Below are 15,412 nucleotides of genomic sequence, written 5' to 3'. Positions count from 1 at the left end.
ACATAAAAACAGTGAGTGATCTCAACAATTATCATCCTACCTCCAATCTATTTTTGCTTGGCAAATGTCAGGGAGGGTGACACGGTGGTATAGTGGTTAGCACTGTTGCCTCACAACAATAGGATTCCTGGCTTGTTGGAGGTAGGATGATAATTGTTGAGCCCTCTTGTGTGGAGTTTGCATGTTCTCCCCGTGTCAGTGTTGGTTTTCTCCACATACTCCAGCTTCCTCCCACAGTCCAAAGACATGCAGGTTAATTGGTGACTCTAAATTGGCTGTAGGTGTGAATGTGAGTGTGAATGGTTGTCTGTCTCTATGTGTCAGCCCTGTGATAGTCTGGTGACCTGTCCAGGGTGTACCCTGCCTCTCACCCAATGTCAGCTGGGATAGGCTCCAGCTTTTTTTTTAGCATGTGAAGGTTCTTATCCCAGTTTGTGTGGACTTTGCTTCTTGTCTCGTTCATTAAACCTCTTAAAATTCAACTCTGAAAAGACAAAGGTTCTCTTCATTGGTGCTGAACATATCTCAAAACAAATTCAGCCACTCATCAGCCCCCTCACTCTGAACATACAATCAGGTGTAAATAATCTAGGTGTTATTCTTGACAGTAATTCGACCCTGGAGCAACGTGTGAAGAATGTAGTCCAGTATTGTTTTTACCAGCTGAGGAATATCTCCAAATGTAGGTCCTTTCTGTCCTATGTGCTCTTATATCCTCCCGCCTTGTTTACTGTAGAGCCTTGTTCACCTGCTTAAACAATCTATCTATACATCAGCTCCAAATCATTCAAAATCAAAACGATCCTCACATATCACAGCTATTTTGGCCTCCCTGCATTGGCTTCCTGTCTCTTTCAAAATCCATTTCAAAGTTCTTTTAATTACATACAAGGCTCTCAACGATCTAGCACTTGAGTATAAAACTGAGCTTCTCAAACCGTACTGTCCAAACAGGCCCCTCAGGTCTGCTAGTCTGGGTCTTCTAATTGTCCCAGAGTCCAGGTTAAAGACAAAGCGTGATCGAGCCTTTTCGGTTCTTGCTCCTCGGCTTTGGAACAGCCTACCACTGAGCATCAGATCAGCTGACTCTGTTCACGTCTTTAAATCTCATGTGAAAACTTACCTTTACAGATTGGCCTGTCCGGACTGTTGATGGACTTATTGTGTGTATCGGAGTGTATGTATGTATGTATGTATGTATGCAGCCATATTTTTATGTATGTATGCTTACAGGTATATATGTGTTTGTAGAATCACTTTTGTTTTGTATGTTCTTCACCTTGGAAAGCACATTGTGTTTTTAACGTCAGAATCCTGGGAGTGTTGTTTCATAGGGAACCATAAATCCTTTACTTTGCCCATCTCTTTTTTTTTTTTAAAGATATTTTTTGCCTTTAATGGACAGGACAGGTAAGTGTGAAGGGGGGAGAGAGAGAAGGGGGGATGACATGCAGCAAAGGGCCACAGGCTGGATTCTAACCCGGGCCGCTGCGGCAACAGCCTTGTACATGGGGCGCCTGCTCTACCACTAAGCCACCGACGCCCCAACTTTGCCTATCTCTGAGCTTGGCAAAAATGGCTCGAGATGTTGTCAGGTTTTGTTTAGAAAATTCAACTTTTATTTCATTATTGTCTCTAGACCAGTGGCCCTAAGCAGCTAAGCAGCTTGTATTGCGTAATGGGCAGGGCTGGCTTTGGCAAAAGTTGAACATCATTAGTTGATCATTGACAGTCCCTTGTAAATGATCAACTGATGGTGCATTCAATTTAAAGACTCATTCATCTGCTCTCAGGATTAATCATGTCGCATAGTTACTGCCATTCTTTTCCATCATGATTAAAACTGTATTTGTATTAAACCAGGAAAGGCTTTCCCTGGCTCTTTCAGTGGCTCTCTCATACAACGCACAGCTTTTGCTTTTTTAACAGTGGATTAGACTCAGCGTCATATATGTGAATATAGAAATGGGCCATGCTCCATTTCACTACCATGACAAAAGTTATTACCAAGTGCTGCATGGATACTGACTCATTTCTATGTCTGTAGGTGATGTAATTCCAAGTCCTATGTTTGTCCTGCAACAGCCCTGCAAATAATCCTCCTTTATGAAGCCTGTTTATGTATGGCACCATGTGGATTACTGTACACCTCTGTGCCAACATCGACTTCAAAGGCTACACAAAGGTTTCACAGTGCTATATTGGATTGCATTAGATTGCATATGGCCCAAATACACTGGAGACTATGTTCATAGCACACATTTGTTTCCTTTAATCGCCCCCATTTGTGCCCGCAACTGATATTTTGGATTTGCTTTGATGGAAGTGTTCTCTTGGCTTGCCAAAGCTCAAATCTGAAGAAATGTTCAAAACTGGTCAAACTGTTTGGCTGTAAAGTGAGTTTTCTTATCTATATTTAGTCTTTGGGCACATGGGACTGCAGTTTGTTTTCTATATATTTCATTATATTTTAGGGAACAGTGCTCCCATGTGCCCAAAGACTAATAAGATTTTTAAAGTATACCACTGTGTAAGTGGATCAAGGTAAATTCCAGGGTCAAAATTTGGGGCCTTTGTGTAACATCATCACACAAAGTAGGGTGAATCTCTGCTTCTGAACATGCTATTGAATGAGGAGGTCGGTGTCATCTCCAAAAGGACAGTTCTTTGTCTCAGTGCTGCCGTCACTGCCGTTAGAACCTTGAGCACACCTGCGTCTTATGGAGCACTGTGAACGTCAAACCCTCCTAGTCTCAGTCCGTCCCCCATCAGGTTTATGAAATGTGTGCTGTCATTATTTGACAGAATCTCCTGCTTTTTTAGCCTCAGTGACATAGTTTATGTGAATGAAACCATCAGCCAGTCTTTGTATTTCTCTTTATGGGCACCACCTTTGTAGATAACTGGCTTCTTTACCCCTCAAACATGATCACCACTGATTGCCCATAATGTTTTTGAAAGACTAAGACCTGCAGGATGTCTCTTTCTGGCACATCATCAGCGGGCAAACTGTTCCAGATCACTTCTGCAATTTATTTGAATTCAAATATACTGCTTAAATGTATTGAAAAAGTAAGATAATGATAATAAGATTAAATATGCCCAAAGTTGCTGATAGAACCAGCCAACCCACAAAAACTTAATATCTCCACCCCTTCATCTCCCCCACGCCATGATCCCCTATATGTGTCAAACTTAAAACAGCCAACGTTAGAAATACTAAACATATGGTCTATACAAAAGAACTTATACCCAGTATAGATGTGGATACACACACAAACTTTAAGTGGCAATTTGGCAAAAACATTAGGTGTTGGGTATGGGTACCCCAATAACAGATATATTAGAATATCCTCTGAAAAAAATGTTTTAATGTTTGAAAAAATGTTTTATAAAGAATGACCTCAAAAAATTGGAAAAAGACACCAAATACGATAGAGAGGTGTACATTGACCTTCCAATATTAACACTATTAACCTAGACTATGTCACTGTATAATACCAAAACTGTGCTTTTGATCTTAAGAAAGAACGTGAAGGTATACTTTTAATATGTGATTCAGGAGGATATTAGGACCAGTAAAAACTATGAAACATTACTATTGCAAATTCTCTTGGTTTGGGCCATTTGGGGGTTAGACTGACTGGACTAAGACTCACCTACAGTATGTCTGTACCAGATTTCATGACTTTAGACCAATCAGAACAACAGTTGTGGCATTTTTCCTTATAATGTTTAATATAATCTTTAAGCACAAGTACTTCTGGCGGACGCGATCAAGAGTCCATCTTTATAAACTCCAGCAGGGTGACCAGGCATTGTTAAAACGTTTACAAAAATACCTAATATATCAGCCTGAATAAACATAGTAACATATATGGGTTCATATATTTAATTAAGTGTCAGCACCATAGCTTTAATAAAGTGTTTCAACAACATATCTGTCACATATACAGAAACTTGAGGAAAAATTTCAGCAGAAAATTCAAAGTTTAAAAAGTTAAATATTTCTGTAATTGTTGTAATTCTTCTTTTTTTCAGCACCACTATGCATCACTTCAGTTCAGCGTGTCCACTAATTATCATTGAGAACACTTAAATAGGAATATTAAAAGGGCAGAGAGTGTCCAGTGTGCTTGCAATTGCATTACGGAGATTACCTTGATATATGGGAAGACATGTATGCAAGTGAAAAAAAATAAAAATGAATAAATAATTTAAAAAATAAAATAATAAAAATAAATATAAAATAAATAGATAAATTTAAATATGAAATATAGAAATAAAACAATAAAAATAAATATAAAATGAGGAAATTTTAAAACAAATAACTAAATTAGAAAATATGTAAAGTGCAAAAAAAAAAAAACCAAACCCACAAATACTTTTGTTTTCCTCTGTCTTGTAGAAGTGCTCTTTTACAGGCAGGACAGTAGATGGTGCTGGAGTCCAGCTTTTCTGCTGCTGCTGCTGCTGCTGTCCAAGGGGAAGAGGATGACTCATTCCACAGTTGCAGACCTTCTGGTGACTTAAAAATGTGATTATGTAACAAACATGGACACTGGCATACACACACACACACACACACACACACACACACACACACACACACACACACACTCAGTACACCCACAAATGAAATAAAAGACACACATGCTGGCTCACATGGAAGACCAAACACCAAGACACATGCAAACTGTTATACACTCTTGGGCTGTGACATTGTCCTTCACAGAGAGAGGACATAATGCACCTCTGAGACTGAAGTGGCTCAGACGAACCAGACTAGACCAAGATAATGTGGCCTTCATACACAAGCAACAATTATGGGAAAGGCTGTCAGCGTCACATTACCGGGAATGAGTCGCTGTTGAAATGATCAGTGCAGACAGAGAGGCAGAGAAGCAGAGAGGACTGAGTCATTTCAGGGTCAGTGAAGTTTCACTTGGGTCATGGATTTTGTTAGAAACGAAAGAGAGAGAAGATAGGTAAGAGACAACAACAAGTACGTGATTTAAAGACATTTCGTGAAACAAGTCGATTTACATTTTCACTTCACGTCATGAGAAGTGAAAAACAGGTTTCATTTCTCCTGACAGAGCTGTTGCATTGAACATAAAATCAAATACTACGAATCCAATGTACCTGCTTCAGTTTCAGGGTCCTGTAATTGTACATGCTGGCTCACTGTCATGGCCTAGAGGGACAACAGACCTTTTTCACGGCAGACATTTTGACATGTAGTAGGAAAAGCACAGGTGGAATATATTAAAATTGCCAAAGCATATAACTCAAACAGTACAGTGATTCGATTTTGAGAGTTAGAAGCAGTGCTAATAACCAAATTCAGAATTTATGGGTAAAACACAAAGATAACAAACTCTAAAATGAGGAATGTTGAACTGTTCAGAAATACCAGAAAGTTCAAACTGAAAAAGCTTTTTATTCTGTTCTTTTTCTCTCCTGAATGGAGCAAAGACATTGAAGGCCATTTCTCTAGGATCAGTTTTATTTTTGAAATTTTGCATAAAAGCTTATTTCATGGGCTAGACTATTTACACTGCAAGGTTGAAAGATAGTTTTGTCAATTAAAGGTCCAGTGTGTAGGAATCAGGGCATATATTGACAGAAATGGAATATATAATAATGACTTGGTTTTCTTTGATGTATTATTTCCTGAAAATAAGAATCATGGTGTTTTTAGAATGAGTTGTTTATACCTACTTAGGGAGCTGGTCCATGTTTATGGAGATTGCTATGTTAACCGCCATGTTTCTACAGTAGCCCAGAACAGACAAACCAGACACTGGCTCCAAATAGAGGCATTCACGTTTTTGTGTTTTCACATTGGCTACTGTAATTAGCAGCCTAACTGCTTGTTGCAGATGGGCTTCTATGGTTGCCAATGCAAAAACACAACAATATGAATGCCTCTGTTTGGAGTGTTTGAATAAGGCAGTTTCACATTACAAATCAGTGTTTTCCCACAAAACACAAACCAGTGTTTTTACCGGTTTTAATCATCGGGTCCATTTGTTTTGGAGAGGAAGAGACCTCTGTGGATAACGCGGCTCCGAGTAAAAGCCTCCTGAACATCTCGATCAGAAAAAGGTGAGCACACATTAAGTTATCCAAGAAAAAGGGTAAGCACACAATAGCAAGTGGTGCGCAAGCCGCCTGTCTCCGAGATGCCAGACAGCGTTGAAGATACACTGATTTATAACCTTAAACTGCTTTATACTGTGTTTTTACTGATTTGTTTTGGAGAGGAAGAGACCTCTGCAGATAATTAAACTCCTGGTAAAAACCTCCTGAGCAGTAAACACTTACTGGGAGAAGTTTCAGCTGGTTGCAATCTGCAGTCCCCACCACTAGATGCCACTAAATCCCCCTAAATCTTACACACTTCAGTTTTGTAAAACAGATTCTGTTGATCTAATCATGGCAGGAAGTGAGTGACAGGCTAACATCTCCTCTCTTGATCTTTTAACACAGATACAGAGCTATTTAGCCTATTATGGTGAGATATCCCACAGGTCTCTCCCACGCATGCAGAGACAAGCAGCTGACAATAACATGTCTTGCTTCCTAAGAAGTATCTGTGATTAGACACTTGCTGATGCACGTCTGGGCACACAGCCAAACTAGAACTGTCTTCTTGAATTATTTGGATAGCTTACAATTTCAGAAACATTGTTCTCCTTAGAGGATGGTCTTAAAGGTGCAATGTGTTGTGCCTGACCGCATGCTCCAATGACATGGGGGGCAGCACTTTGCCAGTCTGTTACTGTGTAGGTACTAAACCTCTGTCTCTTGCTTCGGTAAAGTTACATTCAACAACAGGTAGAGGCCGGAGACGTTAGGCTACATTTTAGGACACTCAGACATTTCTAGCATCAGCGATGCAACTTTCAGAATTAATGCTTTTGTTGTGTGGAAGGGATTGTGTTGTTTTGTAGTCGCTGTTTTGTTGGCCCAAACTTACGTTTGTTTTGCTTGTGTGTTAGAGGTGGTCCAGCTACTCATTTGGAGCAGCTCGCTTTACATTTGCATTATATTCTGTTTTTGTAAATAAATCATTGTCCAGTTTATATTGACCTGCTCTCCTCTGTCCTTCCTCCAAAAACACCCGGTAAACATTTTATATGTTACTCCCCTCATCCCCTGGGCTCAAATGGGGACGTAACAATAACAATTAAAATATGACATATTATTATTCATTTAACTGTCCAGCATTATATTAGAATTGAATCTCCACCTTGAACAGATGTTAAGTAAATTTAAGTACAATGTGCTGATGATTCCTCTCTGTCAGCCCTCGCTGTTAGTAAAAATTGGAATGCAGGACTTTTACTGTGCAGTATTAATAATTTTACTGTTATAGTGAATCGTTTTACTTCTTCTACCCGTGCCAATAGCCTACCAACATTCCAAGCTAAAACACACCTGTTGTGTCTACTCTCAGTCAGAAACACAGTGAAATACACAAACTGGATGTATAAATTTCAAAACAAGTGTGTTAGACTCTTGCTTTTGTCACCACGGTTATAAAATAGAGCACTGATCTAATCAAGTGCATTCACACAACACGCATGTTTTGAAAGGGCACTGCACCAGCAATCTAAATTTACAACCATCAGTTATTAGAAAAAGAGCAATCTGTTAACAGCAGGACTATATGCATAAAACTGGACCAAACTGCAGAAACTCTGAGAGCTGGTCAAAATAATACTGCTGCAAAATCTTCTAATCTTCATGTGTGGTGTCGGCGAAATCACCACTGGCAAAGCAGTAATGTCTTGATAGAAAGCAATCACTTTTCATGGCACTATCCTGCTGGGAAAAAACCAACAATGAACAGCAACAAAACACCCATGTTTGGTCCCTGAAACGCCACTGAAAACACAGCAATGACTCACTAAATCGCAACTGGTTTTGTCTGTTGATCTTGAACAGGTGTGTGCCAGTCTGCAGCTTGGCAGAGCTCTCACCTAGGTGTGGTGTCATTCACTATCCCTTCCACCTCCTGATACCAAAGTCAGCTCATAAGAAACGGTAATATGATACATATGTAACATGCAAATGTAACATAGCCTAGTTGTGGTTTGCAGAAACTTACAGTGCCAACGTTTTCCTCTGGCGACTGGACTGTGGCAAGCCACACTAACATGAACTCTTGTTTTGCTTCTTTTAATCATCCTATCATTTCTTCGCTGGCAAACGTGGTTTCTTGCTGGTTGCGGGTGTTTCAGACAGTGATAAAGATTGCTTGCCGAATATAATGTGTTTTTAAAACAACATATTAGTGTGGATGTAGCCTTTGTGTTCTACTTGCTACTAACTGGGGGCTAATCTGCTGCATCGTCCGCTCCTGACTGTGGACAGACAGGACGCTACAGTGAATTACTATCACCTCTTAAGGCACAAGTGGTATTACAAGACAGGACGGGCTGGTGCCAGCTGGTTAGCATGTAACCTCTAGAAACAAATATGTGTATATGTCTGCAGAATCTGTGGGCAGTTTTCTGGTTTCTGTTTGTGGTCCAAATAGAATTGAACAATCATGTTCAATCAGCAGGTAAACAGTCTCTGTGGATAGGCTGACCGCATCGGCCGAAATGCAATCTCAGAACCAATCGGCTATCATCTGAGGATAATTAAGCTTCATATTAGCTTTCTTTTCTAATTTATCTGCATTCATAGGCAGATATGTGTTTATAGAGATAAGCCAAAATGAGCGGTGCACAGATGAGGAAGTCTTGGCCTAGTCTGGATCTCCCAAAATACTGGCCCTTGCCCCCAGAGGCTTTATCATCATCCAGCACAAGTTTCAAGATTGGTTTTAAAGACGTACATACAAAGATGTCTTTGATATAACATCAAAACTGATTTCAGTATGGTCTCATGAGATCAAATGTGAATCTTTAATAACTGGAAAGCAAGTAAGTACTACTTTAAAGGAACAAAATGGGATGCAGAAAAAATGAAATACTTGGGATTTAATTTTAGGAAAAGCTTGTGAGATTTGTATGACAATAATGACTATGTCTTTGAAAACAAATTGCAATGGGATTTTAATAGATGGAGGTTAATGATAGAATATTAAATCGAGTAGGGGACAATAAAAATAATGGTACTCCCACAATTCTCAGTCCTGTTCCAAGCATTACCAATTCAGATACACAGTTCAAAGTTTAATATATGGAATAAGATGATTTCAAATTTTATATGGAACAATAAAAAAGACAATTAAATTTCAATTTTGCAGAAAAAGAGAGAAGAGGGAGGTCTGGGTGTGTCAAACCTGCAAAATTTGCAGCACAAATTCTCACAATAATGAAGTGGATGAGCCCTAAAACAGATGCCAAATGGATTCATATAGAAAATAAAATGGCAACAATATCAGTTAGTACCCTACCTTTGATTGGAAGAGCAGCAATGACAAAGAATGTAGGGCAGAGTAAATGTGTGTCAGACACAATCAAGAATTGGAAACATGTATGGAAAACTTTTAAAACTGATAATGAATGTGTCCTCCTTTGAGAAATGACACAAGAGCCCAACAAGCATCCTGGTCACCTGGGCAAGTAAAGGTCTGAAAACATACTCCCGTGTGCTCACAAACAATTCATTACACACTCATTTGAAATGATTGCAGCTAAATATAAAGTGGACCAAAACTGTTACTTCCTTTCAAACTCCCACATTGTTCATTTGAAAGGGTTCAAACTGAGACATTGACCGCTTCCTCAAAGCAAACAAAACAAGCTCTTGCATGGCTACTGAGGACATGAGTCATAGTAAGACTGCTGCTTACTGTTTTTCCCCCAAATGAGAAACATGTGTTCAGTCAGGGTCACATTCCTGAATAAGATGAGCTAGTTTGACTTCTCCTCTGAACCCAACACAGAGAATATATCAGCAAAGTGTTTTCTTTTGGTTTAGACACACAATATGTTGAATTTCATCCACTTCCTTTTTTAGCATAAACCGGCTACGTGATGTGGATGCACAAGGATGAACGATCCCTCCAGGTTCTCTGACTAAATGATGATGGAATACTGTAGTCGATTTTCCCATTCCCCCGGCCAAAACCGCCACATAACAGATTTATTTCTATCCCCAACTCATTAGACCAGAAAATCACCAAACCAGCTTACTCTGAGTCCAAACACGTGCGCTCGTGTTTACGTTCATGTGTACATCTTGTTGCTGTAAGTCGTTTTAGCCTATTGCACGAACTCGATTTCCTAAATATGTTTACTCTTACCTCTGATTCAGGCAGCATACATTTAAAGACAGACTCACTTTCTAAATACTGGTGGAATTCTACATTTGATGTTAACCTTCCTCCTATATCCCATGAATCCTGTCAATTACTTGTGAAATGAATCATTTCTCTACATTTTTAATGATATTTCTTGTTTTTACTCTCTTTATATGACTTTTTTTTTACTCTAAAGGACATTTTTATACAATTTCTTCTCATAATAATGACAGTAATAGCAATAATAAATGATATTTTTCATCCCCAGTTGCCTCTTTCTTTCATTTGCTTTTGAGTAAGTGAAACTTCACATCTACTGGTGAAGCTGCATTTTTGGCCAAAGGATGGAGCAGTATTGCCATGCAGCGGTGTTCATCAATTCTGATCCTCATCCCCCTTTCCTCCTCCCGACTTCCCTGCCTCCTCCTTCCTTCCCCTCCTCTCTCACGTGGATGCGGCGAGAGCAGCATGAGGGGAAACGAAAAAAAGAGGTTCATGTGTTTCTTACTGGGGCAGCTGTGCTGCTCTGCTTTCCCCCTCTTTCTTTCCTCCCTCCTCACCTGTTCTATACATCTCCGCTCTCTCTTCTCCTCATTTTGTCAGGCGTCTTCTGAGTGTCTCTGTCTTTTTTTTTTTTTTTTACCTCATTTCTTTTATTTATTGCTATCTTCGCTGCCCTGAGGGTCTCTTCATCTTTTTTTTCTGCTGTTTCTCATATTTTTTCTTCATCTTTTATATTCTTTTTCATCTTCCTGCTTTTTTCAGTTGAATTCAAGGTCCCTGGCAGAAGGCTCACCTTTGGCTTTGTGCGTGCACATGAATGCCCTTGCAGTGCTCTCATTGCCAGAGCTTCCTTTCATCTTTAAAAAAAAAAGGTTTCTCATCCTATCCACTGCCCAATAATAGAACCAGCTTTACAGCGCACTGCTGGGCAAAATTAAAGCCCTTTCTGCATTAACATTGCAGGAGCTGCTAAAATATGTTATTTTGAAAAAGCACAGGCTACAATCAGGCTGGACTGCGTGGCTCTACGGCTGAACACTGTTGCCATGATGATTACCAGAGGATATGTTAACCCAACTGGGGGCAGGGAAGAAGACTTTGAACTATTTTGTTTAATTTATCTCACAGACAGAGACAAACGTTCATGAGCAATTTGTAGTGTAATCTTATCCAACCTTAAAGGAACAGTTCAACATTTTGTAATGTTCGTTCCCTTTGTCTCTGAGAGTTGGACGGGCAGATGGATGCTCTTGTGTTTATATGTTGTATCTTGTTTGTTTATTGTCGTTTTTACACTGGAGGATTTTATTTACATTCAGACAGAGCTGGGCCAGCTGTTTCCCTGCACTCCAATTCTTTAAGCCAATCAGCTGCAGGCTGTGGCTGCAATGTGTAAACAGACTTGAGAGTGGTATTGATTTGTACATCAAGCAAAGCAAATGAACGTATTTCCCAAAAATGTCAAACTATTCCTTTAAAATTCTAATCGTCTTGCCATGTCATCATGCCAGTGAGCATACCAGCAATAATCCCGGCTCTCCTGTAGTCTAGAGAGGATCGCCTATGTTATTCAATCCCTTCTATAAACTCTCTCTCACTGAGTATTAAGTCCTCCACACTGCCAAAAATAGCCATGGGTTCTCCTTTGGGAACTACAGCAGAGCTCTGCTGTAATAATCTGTGTGTGTGTGTGTGTGTGTGTGTGTGTGTGTGTGTGTGTGTGTGTGTGTGTGTGTTTGTGTGTGTGTGTACAACGATCCATGCCTACAAGAACAAAGCTGTCTTCATTAGCACGTATACATGTGCACACGTTATTCCTCAGCATTTCATGTTATCATGTGATGTTCACCCCGCTTTATTCCTGTTCTGCTGAGAGCCCAGTGCTCCAGTTTCAACATCCAGAGACACTTTCACACGTTTGACAGATTAATCCTTTGACGTTAAGAGATAAACAACTGCCAACAGAGTTTCACCAACTGCAGAAGACATTACAGAGCTGCAGCGACAGTGTAACCAATGTGTTTTAGCACATGTAGATTTCTAAATGGCCACAGAAGGCGTGTGTGTGTGTGTGTGTACATGAATAACTTGCATGGGACATAAAATGTTGCTTAATCAGCAGAGTCAGACAGAGGCCCCGACAGGAGAAAACCACCACGGCAGCAGAAAGAGAGAAAGAAAAATATGGGACAACTATTTCATATGGCCGGGCGGGAGAGGCAAACGACAGAGAGACTGGACAAACACAACAACACAGCATTACCTCTCTCTCTAAACAACAGACAAGAATTTCCTATAATAAAGTGGACAGGCAAATTACAGATTGGAGGAGGCAGATGTAAAGTATGGGAGACAGAAAAAACACAAATACAGAGAAACAGAGAAAAAAAAATAAAACAGATGACCCATCTTGACCTATTTTATCTTCAGGTCAACTTGTAACTCATTTCAGACATGCATGAATTGTTTTTAAAAAGCATGAAACCTAATCAGCAACAGTGACAGTATGTGCATGTGTTACTGTTAAGGTTACCTACTTAATTCTTTTAAAGTCTGCACAGAGATACTGTTCAAAACTACCGCTGAAGGCCTTAAGCACCATAAGGTAATTATGAAAAGAGTGCAAATCTAATTTCTAAGACACACGGCTGTATGCAAACACACAATGTAATACTGTAAAATGTAATGACCCCTCTGTCCACAGGCTTCCACCCTTCCTCTGTCTTCAGCTGGTGCCAGTCAGCCGGTCTCTCACTCTCTCCCACTAACAAACATTTGTTTGGTGTTTGAGTTGGTGTAAATTTTGTTTGTTGTTGCATCATGCAATATTCCCACACTATCCTCCACCCATTCCTGCTTCAAGGTCACCACTGATGATGCATACAGTCATCCCTACATTGTTGTGCTCCTGTGTAATGCAGGTTCTCTGGTGTTTTAGCTGTCTGCAAACACATGAAACAGCAAAGGAGCACTGTCAGAGAAACAACAACAACAACAACAATAACAACAACTCGTATTGTTATTTATATGAGTTAAGAGACAGCCAGCTCTGTACAGTGAAACTGAAACATATATGTATGAGTTGTTCATGCTCATGTACCATGATGTTCTACATTTTGGCTTACCAGAAGCTACATGTGACCTTTTTGGTTGTATTTGTGTCACACAAATTAGTTATGACACCGAAAGTAAAAGCTGCAAATTTATTTATATATGAGGTGATCATCACAACACACTTCACACGAGGGAACTGAAGGACACTAAATTTGAGTTCTCATGTGTGACTGTCTGTCTTAAACGTTTCTAAATTCTTGTTCCCCAACAGTTGGACCAAACAAACATTGCCACTGTCATATTCTCTGAAATCTCCAAAGAATCTACGTCTGGGAAACAGTTTATTAGATTCTTGTGTTATTTCGGGGATTCCACATGCAGTGGGAAACCTGAATAATCAGACCGAGAAGGGAACAGCAGACAGACAGATAGAGAGAGAATAGACAGGGGTCAGTGTGGCCGCCAGCTGTTTGGGATGAATAGTCCATTATATAGAACAGAGGGCAGCAGATGGCTAGTCAGCACACTGGTACACACACACACACACACACACACACAGAGTAAATTTTAGACAGGCGAGAGAGAATACTCACATGACCAAAGCCAGAAAAAACAATCTGAGTGTTGACATGCAATAATTTTAAGTACTGTTTCGATGTGTCTGAGCACAGAATGGAGGTGGAGTGGGATAAAGACCAAGCAGCAAGCAGCTGATGATTGTTTATAATATGTTTAATATATGTGCCAAAAAAACAAAAGCAAATTTCTTTTAAGTGGCACAAATCCTGTTCTGATTCTGATTGCAGTTTCATGAACGGCCTCTTGAGGCTGAATCCAAAACAGAGTCAATCCCCATAGACCTTCATGTTAAAATGCCCAACCAGCAGACATTAGCATGTTTACAGCCTGGTACAAAAAAAATTGTTCTAATCTTTATAGCCTTTTTCCCATTTATGACAACTGTACAGGGGGTAAATGTTTTATACAATTCACCTGTTTAAATTTGTCCTAATATGGTCAAATTCTGGCTCCAAAAATCCAAGATGGCGATGGCCAAAATGTCGAATTTGAGGCCACAAAATGGGAGTTCACAAACTAATGGATGACCTCACTGTAGTTTCACCCATTATTTTTATATAGACTGTGGTAAGGACATGTAAAATACAAATCCTTGACTTTTGAATATAAATAATTATCTGTTTGATGAATCATTGCTGCTCACAGCAATAATTTACTTTGTGTAACGTAATATTTTACATTATACATGTTCTCACATTTGCATTCCTCTACATCTTACATAGGTTAAATCCTCAGATGCGCAGCAAGTAATGCACTTTTTCTACATTGTTGATTTGTGTGAAACAATAGCAGAAGAACAGAGCAGTTACCGAGAGCAGGGAAATTTCATTACAGTGAAATTTGTTGACAGAAAATCTACACACAGAGCATTTCACCCTGATCGTTATCTCTAAAAAACTGCCCTCTCCAGTAAAGACAGATGATGTGTTAAAAATGCAGTTGAAACATAAACAGAACATGCAGAGTGATTTACTGTGTATATAAACTGATAAGTGAGATTAATAACCATTGATGTGTGTGCTCTGAAACTCCAACACATACATGTACACACACACACACACACACACACACACACACACACACACACACACACACACACACACAGAGATGCGAGTTGATGCAAATTAATTCAAGATTAAATGCTCTCATATGCAAACACTAACAGATGCTCCATACACACATACACACACACACACACACACACACACACACACACACACACACACACACAGAGTTCTTGGGTCAGTTATAAGTTCACCATGGTCGCCCACTGGCAGCACAGTATGAACACATTATGCAACAGGCTGCATTCAACAAACAGCTTTCACCTACACTCAACTTTGCAGTGTATGCAGCACTTATACGCTTCCCTTAAGTTTTTATATACATGTTAATCAGTTTATCATAAGTGCTAGACACAGTGTATACAGGCTCATGCTGTCTTGATGTGTGAATAATATCTGAATTTTACTAACTCACACTGCTCAGTATGATTCTTTTGAAAGCTTC

This window comes from Epinephelus fuscoguttatus, linkage group LG3 (assembly GCF_011397635.1).
Source record: "Epinephelus fuscoguttatus linkage group LG3, E.fuscoguttatus.final_Chr_v1".
NCBI classification, from domain to species: Eukaryota; Metazoa; Chordata; class Actinopteri; order Perciformes; family Serranidae; genus Epinephelus; species Epinephelus fuscoguttatus.
This window is presented reverse-complemented; position numbering follows the sequence as displayed.